The sequence below is a fragment of the Pteropus vampyrus genome, unplaced genomic scaffold, assembly GCF_000151845.1.
Source record: "Pteropus vampyrus isolate Shadow unplaced genomic scaffold, Pvam_2.0 Scaffold4, whole genome shotgun sequence".
NCBI lineage: Eukaryota > Metazoa > Chordata > Mammalia > Chiroptera > Pteropodidae > Pteropus > Pteropus vampyrus.
Genome location: NW_011888785.1, coordinates 17,417,550 through 17,430,067, shown reverse-complemented (window position 1 = coordinate 17,430,067; position 12,518 = coordinate 17,417,550). Strand labels below are relative to the sequence as shown.

General features: G+C 37.3%; 1 long non-coding RNA gene across 1 annotated transcript in view; it reads right to left on the bottom strand.

Moving 5' to 3' along the window:
* Positions 1 to 12,518, bottom strand: part of LOC111742786 — a 251,542-nt gene that overhangs the window by 198,375 nt on the left and 40,649 nt on the right. The window contains exon 2 of the long non-coding RNA XR_002781468.1: positions 3,212 to 3,339. This is a non-coding gene — a long non-coding RNA (uncharacterized LOC111742786). The remainder of the gene's footprint in view (positions 1 to 3,211; positions 3,340 to 12,518) is intronic.

The window sequence follows — 12,518 nt, the reverse complement described above, 5'->3', positions numbered from 1 at the left end:
ATGTAAAGGCTTTTTTTTTTTTTTTTAGTGAAAAACTAAAATCGTAGTCTCAGCTCTAAAAGGGACCATCATTAAACTTCACGTATGAGAAAACTAAAGTTCAGAGTTGAAACAATATGCCTGGACATAGCAGGGCTTATTAGTGGTGATGCTAGTTTAAGAATTAGGTGTCCCAGATTCTCAGGCAAGTGATCTCCCCACTTTACCATGTGGACTCACACAAGAATATGTGTCCATTGCAGATGGAAAGTACCAGCTTCTCTGAGTCCTGAATCCAGGAGCTGCCATCCCTAAGTACAGAATTTTGAAATCCTTCAGCCAAAGCCCTATTGCCAATTTATTAATTCAGATTCTCTGGGAAGGAGCCAAGCACTAGTAATAAATAAAAAAAAATAAAAAAAAATAAAAAAAACAGGAGATTCTAACACCACCGGAATGGTTTCTCATCCTCATTCTCTTAAATGGCTTAGGCTATAAAGTTGGCAGTCACGGCCTCATTTCTCAAAGTTTCTAGCTCTCTTTGGCAACAAGAACTTAATTCTAAGAGCCAAAGCTCTTGGAAAGGGATAAATAAAAAAGGGAAGATAAAGAAAATTAAAGTACATGGTCTCAGGGATGTGCATTGTCAGTGACACTTCTTATAGACCCACAAGAACTAACAAGAGAAAGCCATAAAAAGAAAATTCCATTTGGCTATATGAAAGTAGTATATTAACAGGCATTTGTTTAAACAGCTAACTAATTTTGTAATAATATGTATCAGATTGTTTATTGTTTCATTTCATAATATCACTCAACCACTCATATAAAGCCATGGTCATCTATTCACAAGCTCAGAAAGTTAGAGGCAGCATGGCTTAGATAGATTCTTAGGCATTATGACAATGGAGAGAAACGGGTAGAAAATTTCATATGGAAAAAAAAAGCCAAAATAAGTCAAAGTCCGGTCTAACCATATTACAACTGTAAGCAATCCAAAGGTGAATCTAAATATATTAACTGATCTTCCATTCCAACCCAATCCTTAAGGAACACAGCTAAATCTTGGTTATTTTGAACCTCAGAGGTGAGAAAAATAAAACTTACTTGTTGGAATATAATTATAAGCAAAGATGGCCTTCCTTGCCTCTCGTAACTCTTGCTCAACTCTGGCAGCTATGTTAGAAAAACTGATGATTCTGTAAATTGAACCTGCAGGTCGTTTACATTTCTAGGTGAAGCATAAACATAGCTTGGCCAGCAGTAGTGCCACATGTTTCGGTCTGCCTCCTTACACAAGTAGAACTGTCTTCACTCAAATATTAATTTAAATCATAATTAAATACCAAATATTTGATAAATATTCTAAATGTGAACTACCTAATCAAAAAATGTCATGTCTTTGAGGTGGCTTGACTCAGCTCCACGTGGAGAACAGTCCAATATATCAAAAACAAGCATGTTCTTTAAGCCTTAAACAGAACTAAAAAAGGAAAAAGTTAAAGTTTGGTTTTATCTTCATGTTCTAGCTTAAGGCTTATTTTATAGAAATGATTGTTTTGTTTTTCTGCCTCTCTCACCAATTCTTCTCCACTGCAGTAAATCCCACACATGGCAAACACAAGTTAATTAAGCGTTCTACTACAGAGTATTAATATAAATGTCTCAGATGTTCCTCCTTAAACCTCTACAGCATAATTACCATTGCTCCAAAGGAAAAATGAATTTACATTGTTAACAGAAATATTTAGAAACAAACATATTTAAATGTTTAACCATCAACTCTAAAAGACTAGATTAAAGAAAGCAATAGTTAAATCAAAAAATTAACATTTAGATGGTCTGACAAGGTAATGTGAAAAGAGAACACACACCTCTTGCCATTTCAGTCAGACTGAGTTTTCAAATAACCTCATTCGCTTTCATTCCAAGAACCAAATATGAATGTTGTCAATATCTCTCTTTACCTTCTTCCAGGCTAATCATGAATATCATCAAGAAAGCATTTCTTTCAGCTCACCAAGTTCCCCTCCCTTCAATAAAGACAATTTCACAAGCAACCGCAAGCAGAGCCAATGTAAAACAGTATCGGGTTAAAATCTCAGGGCTGCAAGTACCTTTCAGCTATTATTTGATGCTTCCTTCACCTCCAATATAATCACTTAACCCGGTGGCTTTTGACCTTGGCTGCACATTGAAATTATCTGAGAAGCTTTTTAAAATTCTGCTGCCCAGCCCTAAACCCCAGAAATTCTAATTTAATTGTTCCAGAGATAGCCAAGTATTGAGAGTTTTACAAGCTCTCCAGGTGTTTTAATGTGGAGCTAAGTGTCAAAGCCCATTAAACAAAGACCACCAAGAGAACACCTGTAGTCAAGACAAGTGACATTTATTTAACTTGCTATAGCATGGGAGACCCCAGGAGAATCTCAGGAGCTTGTGAACAGCCCCTTTTGGTAAAACCAGCATTAAAACACTAGTTCTGCTATATTACAAAGTCTTCTTCTTATTCTGTTCTCAATGGAAGTCATTGTTAATTTTTCACAATTATTGGTTCAGAGCTACCTTGGTATGGCACCACACATGAAGGATGGTGATTCTTTACAGAAATGTTTTTAGACACTGTTTTGACAATTCACCTAATGCTCTGTTCTATAACAAATTGGAATGTTGGCAACCACTTACGCTTTAAGCCTAGAATAAATGTATATTCAACAGAAAATGGGGTTAACTTTGGTAATCTGAATTATTTGTTTGCTCTATCAGGAAATCCACATAAATATAAACCTGTGGACAAAAAAAGGGTCCATATACTAAAACTAACAAGCTCAGAAAAGGCCCTCATGGCAGGCCCTACAAGCTCAGATACAGAAAGTAACCATGCAGGGTAGTTTAAATATAAAAGTACCTAACTAAAAGTGGGTCATGATGGGTAGTCACATCCTAGGCCTGTAGCCTCCTTGACAGAAGTCTATCTTTACCTAAGATAATACACCTTTGAAATGTCAGAGTGATTTTCTTTTCCAGGCCCCTCTAAGGCACAATCACAGGCACCAGAGAATGAAACTACACTGTTATCTTGTTGCCCACATACAAGCTCTATGTAATGTAAACGTTAACTATCCTATACCCACCAATGTAAAAGAAGCCTGTGTCTCTGTGTGCTTTTTTATTCCAGAGATTTCCCCACCCCCATAACCTACCACCAATGATATCATGTAACCCTCCTTACCTCTCTTCTTTTGATTCTGATGTATAAAATAAGCTGCAAAACAGTCATTCTCTGGAGTATTTTCTCAGTAAGAGGGCCCTCATTCAATCATGTTGGCATCTTGAACTTGGACTGTCCATCCCCCAGACCTGTGAGAAATAGATTTCTGTTGTTTATAAGCTATTCAGTTTGAGGTATTTTGTTATAGCAGCTAGAAAGGACTAAGACACTACCACAACCCACTAAAAAGTCCTCCTTGCCTGCTAGAATAAGCTGAACTTGCTCAAGATTGAGCACATGCAATTGTTTCTATATAGCTCAACACACATATGCTTATGATATGAGAAGCAATTTATATACAACTTCATTTGACTCTCATCTGTTTTGTTTATAAAAAGATTTTACAAAGTATTTGTATTTATAATTTTGTCCTATGATCAAATAAAACCTAATTAGATGGCTTTATCAAAATTTTGCCAATGTCAAAACAAAGAGCATGCATTGAAAAAAATTGGAAAAAAATATTAAATGCTAAAATTAAATGGTGGAGCTATGATTGATTTTCCTACATTTCCTAAATGTTTGATAATGAGAATGTATTGCTTTCTAATAAAAACATTCAAAATTATTTTTTAGGAAAATTTTTTAGAATTAGAATTTTTTAAGTAAAAATAAATTTCAAAGTTAAGAGTCTTCAGTGGTCATTGTTCTTTTTACTTTATTTCCTTTTAAAAAAAATATATGTTTTACCCCATAGTCCAGATCATTTCTAGTCTTTCATTTATAAGCGTCAATATTTTTGCTGGAACAAAAAGTTCTGGCTTTTCTTTTTCTTTTCTTTTTTATTACAACCCCATAAATTCTAACTATAGCTGTCCACTCTACCTCCCATAATTCTCAATAATCTTGACTAACTGACTTTGAAAGCATATTGCTTTAGCACATTAACTTTTGCTGGAGTACCTTTTTCCACACCTGATTCTCCTTCCTTGGAATTTTATAACTAACAGTTTTCTAGGTAATAAATTATACATGACAGATGTCTTGTCCTAGTTTTCAAAATTCCCATAGCCTCTTAAAAGTCTTTTTAATGTCCTCAGCCTCAAGTCCAGGCCATCTCTGGTAATTCCCTTACATAATAATTTCTGCTTATCATTTCTTCAATCTTTGCCTTTATGTTCTACTCTGCTATCTTCCTCAGCATTTATTTTCTTTTTTTTTTAATCCCTTTTTTGTTTCTTAAATTTATCTTCCTGGCTCACTCCACCAGCCTTGGGCTAGTGAAATGTGAATGCTTCTCATGCTCTACCAAAAAGGTGCCCCTTCTATCTACTTAAAATTTAAATACAATTATACTAAATTGGGACATAATCTGCCATGCATTACACCCAGTTCCTTCTACGAATAAAGGGCCACACCCACCTAGTCCCTCAGAACATTGCCTAGATTGGGACACTTTCCACACCATACTTTCGTTCTTTCATTTTTTCATCTACTTTTCTCTCTAAAATTTAAAATTCAAATGACAGAGAATGGGATCTTCTTCATACTTGTATCATCAGTATTTATCATAGAGGCAAGTACATGGCAAAAAGGATCCACTTTTCACGACACATGAATCCAGTAGCAGATAGGGACGCCAGCTGTCTTCCACTAAGCCAGATATTAAAGGGATTTGATAAAACATAAAACCATACCACCCTTCTCACTGAATAACTGACATTATAATGTAATCATTTTAAATTGTTTATGTATGTCATTATGTAGTAGATTTATTGTTATCATAAGTAAACTTATAAATAACTACTTTGAAACATTTTCCAGTTTTATTTCTAGTATAGAAACATGAGTAAATGAAAACACACTTAAAGAAAAGCTCTTTGTGGTCCTCAGCAGTTCTTAAGACTATGACGGCATCCTGAGACCCTAAAATTTGAGAACTACTATTCTAAATCATCCAGATGAGTATCAACCTCTTAGTATCTCTCCAAGTCCTCCCAGTCTCTCTTTTCTCTAGAGATTGGTCACTTGTTCCAGCCAGCTCTGCAGTGACCAGTTCCGTGTAGGGTTTGATCAACCTCATCAGGTGAGACTTGGTATTATCTTACCTCTTACCTGCACAATGAAGCTGTCACCTCCTGCACAGGATTTTCCTGTTTAAACTAAGGCAGTCATTTGTTAAACTATCATTGGTGAAGAGTCATTTTTTTTTTCCAATTCATTGCTACTGACACTTTTTAAAATGCAATAAAAAAGGCTAGAAAAAAAAATGAACTGAAAAAAAAAGCATGCAAAAAGACAAGCCTGATTTTTTTACTATTAGATTCAACAGACATAAACTGCTATAAAAGTTTCTAAACACTTACTTTTAACTTCTGTACTTATCATAGTCTAATGATAATTTGCCATCTACAGATCATAATTTGAGTAATGCTGTACCAAGGCATGGGACATGCTCAGCATCCATCAATGCATAACCGAGAAATGCAGGAAAAGTTGAACACCTCATAGGGTGACCTTCAATCAATAAGTAATGAGAGGTGAGAGATAAGGTCATGGTCCCATGGGATGGAGCAAAAGCCAACCATAGCCATGGCTGATTTTATAATGCATCCTCCTTCCTGCTTTGCTGACCCTGTACCTCTTACTGCTACTCCCTAGGATCTTGCTCCCCAATAAAGCACTCAGACTTGAGCTTTTACTTCAAGCTCTCTTCCTGGGGAGCCCAGGAAACGAAATTCAAAATTCAACATGCTCTTCGCACCTCACTGAAGCCAGAGGGAAATATGGGGTCACAGGACATTCAAAATTCTATTATTCTCACTATTATGCTGCATAGGGCTTGTGCTTCAATTGTTTTCCTTTTCTTCTACCTCTTGGTCAGCCTGCTACAACTGTTGAAAATTTAACTACCAAATCTATGGTAGATGACTCTATTCTCCTTCATATCCAGTTTTTTCATCTCTTTGTTTTCTTCATCTTAACATAAACCATTCAGGAATATAGTAACAGGACAGGTTCCAATCAAGATTTGGTAAATGCTGTATTCACTTCCTTCCATGAGCATATCAAAATTACATTAAATTACAGAACAACCACCCTTGAGAACCACCTAAAGACTAGCTGAGAGAACTGTAATTACGGAAATAAAGAAGCCACATTCGAGACTGGTAGGAGGGGCAGAAACATGTAATGAACTGGGCCCACACTCATGTGTGGTAGATAAGAATCAGGAGAGAGATCTTGGTAGTGGAGGTCCACCCTGAGCAGTGAGGGCTCCTAGCCCCACACCGGGCTCCCAAGACCACAGTACCAATGCCAGGAAGAGAAGTCGCCATGACATCCAGCTGTGAAAACTGGCAAGGATTTCATTCGAGTGAGACAGAGGGCAGCTGTAAACCTAGGTGTTCTCTTAAAGGGTCCATGCACAAACTCACACACAAACTCTTGCCCTAAGCTCCAGCAAAGAGAGAGCAGCTTGAAAAGTAACTTCAGGGAAAGGGCTGGAGGAGCAGCTCTCGCCAGAAAAAAAGAGTTCTTTTATTGAGCTCTCCCTCCACATAGCCTACAGGTGCAGGTGGGTGCTAAATCTGAATCTCCAACAGCCTGGATAACAGTGGTTCCCCTGCCTGGTGATATCCTGAAACCTCATTCCATCCAACTTGAGCACCAGCTCGAATCTTTCAGCAGCTGTTCCTAACAAGTGGCCAGCCTCGACTCACACTGCAGATTTTGCTAAAATCTCTCAAAGGTCCACAAATCCCAAACAAGAAACGGTTGGCCCTGGACCTCTTGCTAAGAAGTCTCAATCCTGCCCCTAGTGGCAGCCGGCCTCAATTCAGAGCCTAGCCTCCCCCAGGCATTTCCAAGGCTGGCACAGGCAGCTACAAACTGCAAATCACTTTGAAGCTCCCACCAGGGGGCCCTGGGCAGGACATAGTGCAGCTGGCCTAAACCTGCACCAGAGCCCCAACCAAGAGACCCCAGAACCAATATACCCAGTAGCTGATTTCAGACCACACCAGAGTACTACCCAGTTAGCTCCACAAATGACACACCCAAAGGTTGGACTAAGCAGGCACCAGAGCCCCACTAACCTGAATCCCACTCCATAGGGTCGGTACCCACACAACTCATCAACTATAGTCAAGGGGAGCCAGTTAGCCTAAGGGTCAGTCACACCCACTGGCATGCCAACAACGGTCAAAGCTCAGCTACACCAGGAATGCACATACAACCCAAACAAGAAATACTCCTGGAGCACCCAGATCAGATGACTTGAGAAAGTACATCATCAGACCCCACTGGACAAGTACTACCTAAGGCCAGCATGCCAAGACTGTGAAATGGTGATCTACGTAATACACAGAAACAAATACAGGAAGGCAGCAAAAATAAGGAGACAAAGAAAATATCCAAAATGAAAGAACAGGACAAAACTCCAGAAAAAGAACTAAATGCTAAATGAAATGAAGGCAAACAATCTACCAGATACAGAGTTCAAAACAGTAGTTATAAAAAATGAACTTAGAGGAAGAATAGATGAACTCAGGGGAAGAATAGATGAACTCAGTAAGAAATTACACAAAGAAATAGAAATCATAAAAAGAAACCAATCAGAGATGAAGAATACAATGACTGAAATGAAGATTACATTAGATGGAATCAACAATAGATTAGATGAAGCAGAGAACTGAACCAGCAATTTGGAAGATGAGGTAGCAGAAAACAACCAATCAGATGAACAACAAGAGAATCCAAAAAAATTAGGATAGTTTAAGGAGCCTCTGGAACAACATCAAGCATAACAACATTTGCATCATAGAGGTACCAGAAGGATAAGAGAAAGAGCAAGAAATTGAAAACCTATATGAAGAAATAATGATGAAAAACTTCTCTAACCTGGTGAAAGAAATAGATATACAAGCCTATGAAGCACAGAGATTCCCAAACAATACGAACCCAAATAGATCCACACCAACACATCATAATTAAAATGCAAAAGTTAAACATAAAGAGAGAATATTAAAAGCAGCAAGAGAATAGCAATTACCTATAAGGGAACTCTCATAAGACTGTCAATTAATTTCCAAACAGAAACTGCAATCCAGAAGGAACTGGCATAAAATAGTCAAGTGATGAAAAGCAAGGATCTACAACCAAGATTACTCTACCCAGCAAAGCTATCATTAAGAATCAAAGGACAGATAAAGAGCTTCCCAGATGAGAAAAAGCTAAAGGAGTTCATCACCACTAAATCAACATTATGAGACATGTTAGAGGGACTTCTTTAAGAAGAAGAAGAAAAAAATTTAAAAATATGAATAATAAAATGACAATAACTACATATCATCAATAATCATTTTATTTTTATTTTAAATTTTTAATTAAGTTTATTGTATTAACATTGGTTAATACAATTATATAATTTTCAGGTGTACATTATCATTTGACATCTGTATATTCTATTGTGTGTTTACCACCCAAAATCCAGTTTCCTTCAGCTATCATATATTTGATCTCCTTTACCCACTTCATCCTCCCCCTAAACTCTATATTTGACCCCCTTTATCCCATCTACCTCCCCCTTCCACTCCCACTCTGCTAGTAATCACTAGTCTATAGTCCTCTGGATAACTGTTCCCAAAAATTGATGAGAGGAGTCTCCCAAAAGCATTTTATGAGGCCACCATAATCCTGATTCCAAAACCATAAAAAGACACTACAAAAAAAAAATGATAATATATATATGCCAATATCATTGATGAACATACATGCAAAAACTCTCAACAAAAAGCTGCAAACCACATTCAGAAATACCTTAAAAAGATCATACACCATGATCAAGTAGGGTTTACTCCCAGAATGAAAGGTTAGTTCAATATCCACAAATCAATTAACTTGATACACCACATAAACAAAATGAAGGATGAAAATCATACGACCATATCAATAGATGCAGAAAAGGCACCTGAAAAAATCCAACATCCATTTATAATAAAAACTTTCATAAAGCAGACATAGAAGGAACATACCCGACATAATAAAGGCCAACCATGTATGACAAACTATTAGCTAATGTCATACTGAACAAGGAAGAGCTAAAAGTACTTTCTTTACAATCCAGAACAAGACAAGGATGTCTACTTTCACCATTTTTATTCAACATAGAATTGGAAGTCCTAGCCATAGCAATCAGACAGGAAAGAGAAATAAAAAGTATCCAAATTGGAAATGAAGAAGTAAAACTGTAATTACTTGCAGATGGCATGATATTATATAGAGAGAACCCTAAAGATCCCACCAAAAAAACTGTTAGAACTGTAAAAGAATTCAGGAAAGTAGCAGGATAGAAAAATTTATACTAGGAAAGAGAAATTAAGAAAGCAATTCCATTTACAATTGCATTCAAAAAAAAAAAAACCTAGGAATAAATTTAACCAAGGAGGTAAAAGACCTGTACTTAGAAAATTATAAGACAGTGAAGGAACTGAAGAAGGTACAAATAGAGAGAAGCGTATACCATGTTTATGGTTAGAAAGAATTAACCATTAAAATGTCCATACCACTCAAAGCAATCTATAGATTCAATGCAATTCCTATCAAAATATCAATGGCATTTCTCACAGAACTAGAATAAATAATCCTAAAATTTATATAGAACCACAAAAGACCCCAAATAGCCATGGCAATCTTGAGAAAGAACAAAGTTGAAAGTATCACACTACCTGATATCAAACTATATTACAAGGCTATAGCAATCAAGACAGCATGGTACTGCCATACAAATAGACACAGATCAATGGAACAGAATAAAGAGCCTAGAAATAAGCTCACACCTATATGGTCAACTAACCTATGACATAGTAGGCAAAAATATGCAGTGAGGTAAAGACGGTCTATTCATTAATGGTACTGGGAAAACTGGACAGATACATGCAAAAAATATGAAACTAGACCACCTTTTTATACCATAAGCAAAAATAAACTCAAAATGTATTAAAGACTTAAACGTAAGACACAAAATCACAAAATTCCTAGAAGAAAACAGACAGCAAATTCAATGACATTGCCCTTAGTAATATTTTTTCTAATATGGCACCTTGGGTAAGGACAACAAAAGAAAAAAAAAAAAAAAAGACTACATCAAACTAAAAAGTTTTTGCACAGCAAAGGAAACCATCAATAAAACAAAAAGACAACCTACTGAATGGGAGAAGATATTTCCCAATGATACATTTAATAAGAGGTGTTTTTCGGATTAATATCCGAAAATGTAAAGAACTCGTGCAACTTAACACTGAAAAATTAAACAATTTGATTAAAAGATGGGCAGATCACCTGAGTAGACATACAGATGGCCAATAGACATATGAAAAGGTGCTCAATGTCACTAATCATCAGAGAAATGCAAATTAAAACCACACTTTACACCGTCAGAATGGCCATCATCAATAAATGAACAAATAAGTGAAGATAAGGATATGGAGGAAAGGAAACCCTCGTGCACTGTTGGTGGGAATGCATATTGGTGCAGCCACTATTGAAAACAGTATGGAGGTTCCTCAAAAAATTAAAAATAGAACTACCTAATGACCCAGCAATGGCACTTCTGTGTATTTATCCAAAGAAACCCAAAATACTAATTCAAAAAAGATATATGTATCTCTATGTTCATTGCACAGCTTTTTACGGTAGCCAAGATATAGTAGCAACCTAAGTGTTCACTGATAGACAATTAGCTAAAGAAGTTGTGGTACATATATACAATGGAATATTAGTCACCAAAAAAAGAATGAAACCTTACCATTTGGAATGATATGAGTAGACCTAAAGGGTATGACACTAAGTGAAATAAGTCAGACAGAGAAAGACAAATACAATATAATTGCACTGATATTTTGAGTCTAAAAAAAAATAGGGATTCTGGGAAACATGGTGGAATGAGAGATGTCCTCAGACCCCTCCTCTTGAAACAACTATAAGCTAAACATCTACAACTCAACAAAAAACATCCAAACTGCACATCAGCACATCTGAGCATGGGATTTGTGCATAAGAGCTACCATATGTCAGAATCCCCGGGTGTCGAGCGTTGGACTGGGAGAAATAAAGAAACTGCCTTTCACAGGCTCCAGAGCTCCCTGCAGGAGGAAGGGGAGGGGTGAAAGTGCAGCGACTTCCTTGAACAATCCTGCCTGGAAATGCCAAGAACTCTATGCAGCCGGCAGCAGGGCCCAGTAGTCATCGGGGCAGAAAGCAAAGAAGTGGGATGGGTTGACAGAGAAACAACAGTGGATTTTTACTGGCCCTGGTTGCAAACCCTCCAACCCTCCAACACTGATTACCACGGAGCCCCAGAAGAATCTGAGCAAATGCTGCTGAGACTGAAGCTACCTCTTGAGCCTCTGGAGCTCCCTGCAGGAGGAGGGGAAGAGGAGAAGGTAAGGCAACTTCCCTGAACAACTCTGCCTGGAAGTGTGAGGACTTCTATTTAGCTGGCAGCAGGACCCAGTCATAGGTGCAGAAAACAGAGAAGCGATACGAGACCACAGAGAAACAGATTTTTGCCGGCTGTGGTTGCAAAACCGAGGCTGAGCCACAGACCCCAAATCCCAACCCAGAGGGGCCATCTCCACCCTCCGAGACCAATCACAATGGAGCCTCAGGGGAATCAGCAAAAGCAGCCGAAACTGTTTGCTAACACTGACAGGGACTGGAACTGAGAATAGCAAGTGTGATTAAATTTCTACAAGAAAACAAAACTAAACTAAACTAAACTAAACTAAACTAAACTAAACATTTTTAAGGCTTTATATAAAGCAGGGATCCAAGAGGCTTAGATGCCACCTACTGGAAACCAAAAGAAAAGTGACTTCTTTGTAGCAGGCTAAAGAAAGACCTTTATATAATAAACCTTCTTTCTGGAAAAACGGCAGAAAACACTTCCATTAATGCCCAGGTAGAGAAATAGTCCATTAAACACCATGAACAACCAAGGTGACAAGGCATCTCAGAAAGAGAAAAAGCTCCAGAAAATAAGCTTACAGACATAGAAATATGCAACTTAAATGACAGAGACTTCACGATAGTACTTCTGAAAAAACTCAATGAGATCCAAAACGACTCAAATCAACAATTTCAGTATCTGAAAAAACAACTAGATGAGCAGAATAAGGAGACTGAAACCCTCAAAAGGAACCAAATAGAACTTCTGGAGATGAAGAACACACTGCAAGAGTTGAAAAATGAAATAGCAAGCTTGGGAATTAGAGTCGACCAAATGGAGGAAAGGATCAGTGATATCGAAGACAGAAATCTAGAAATA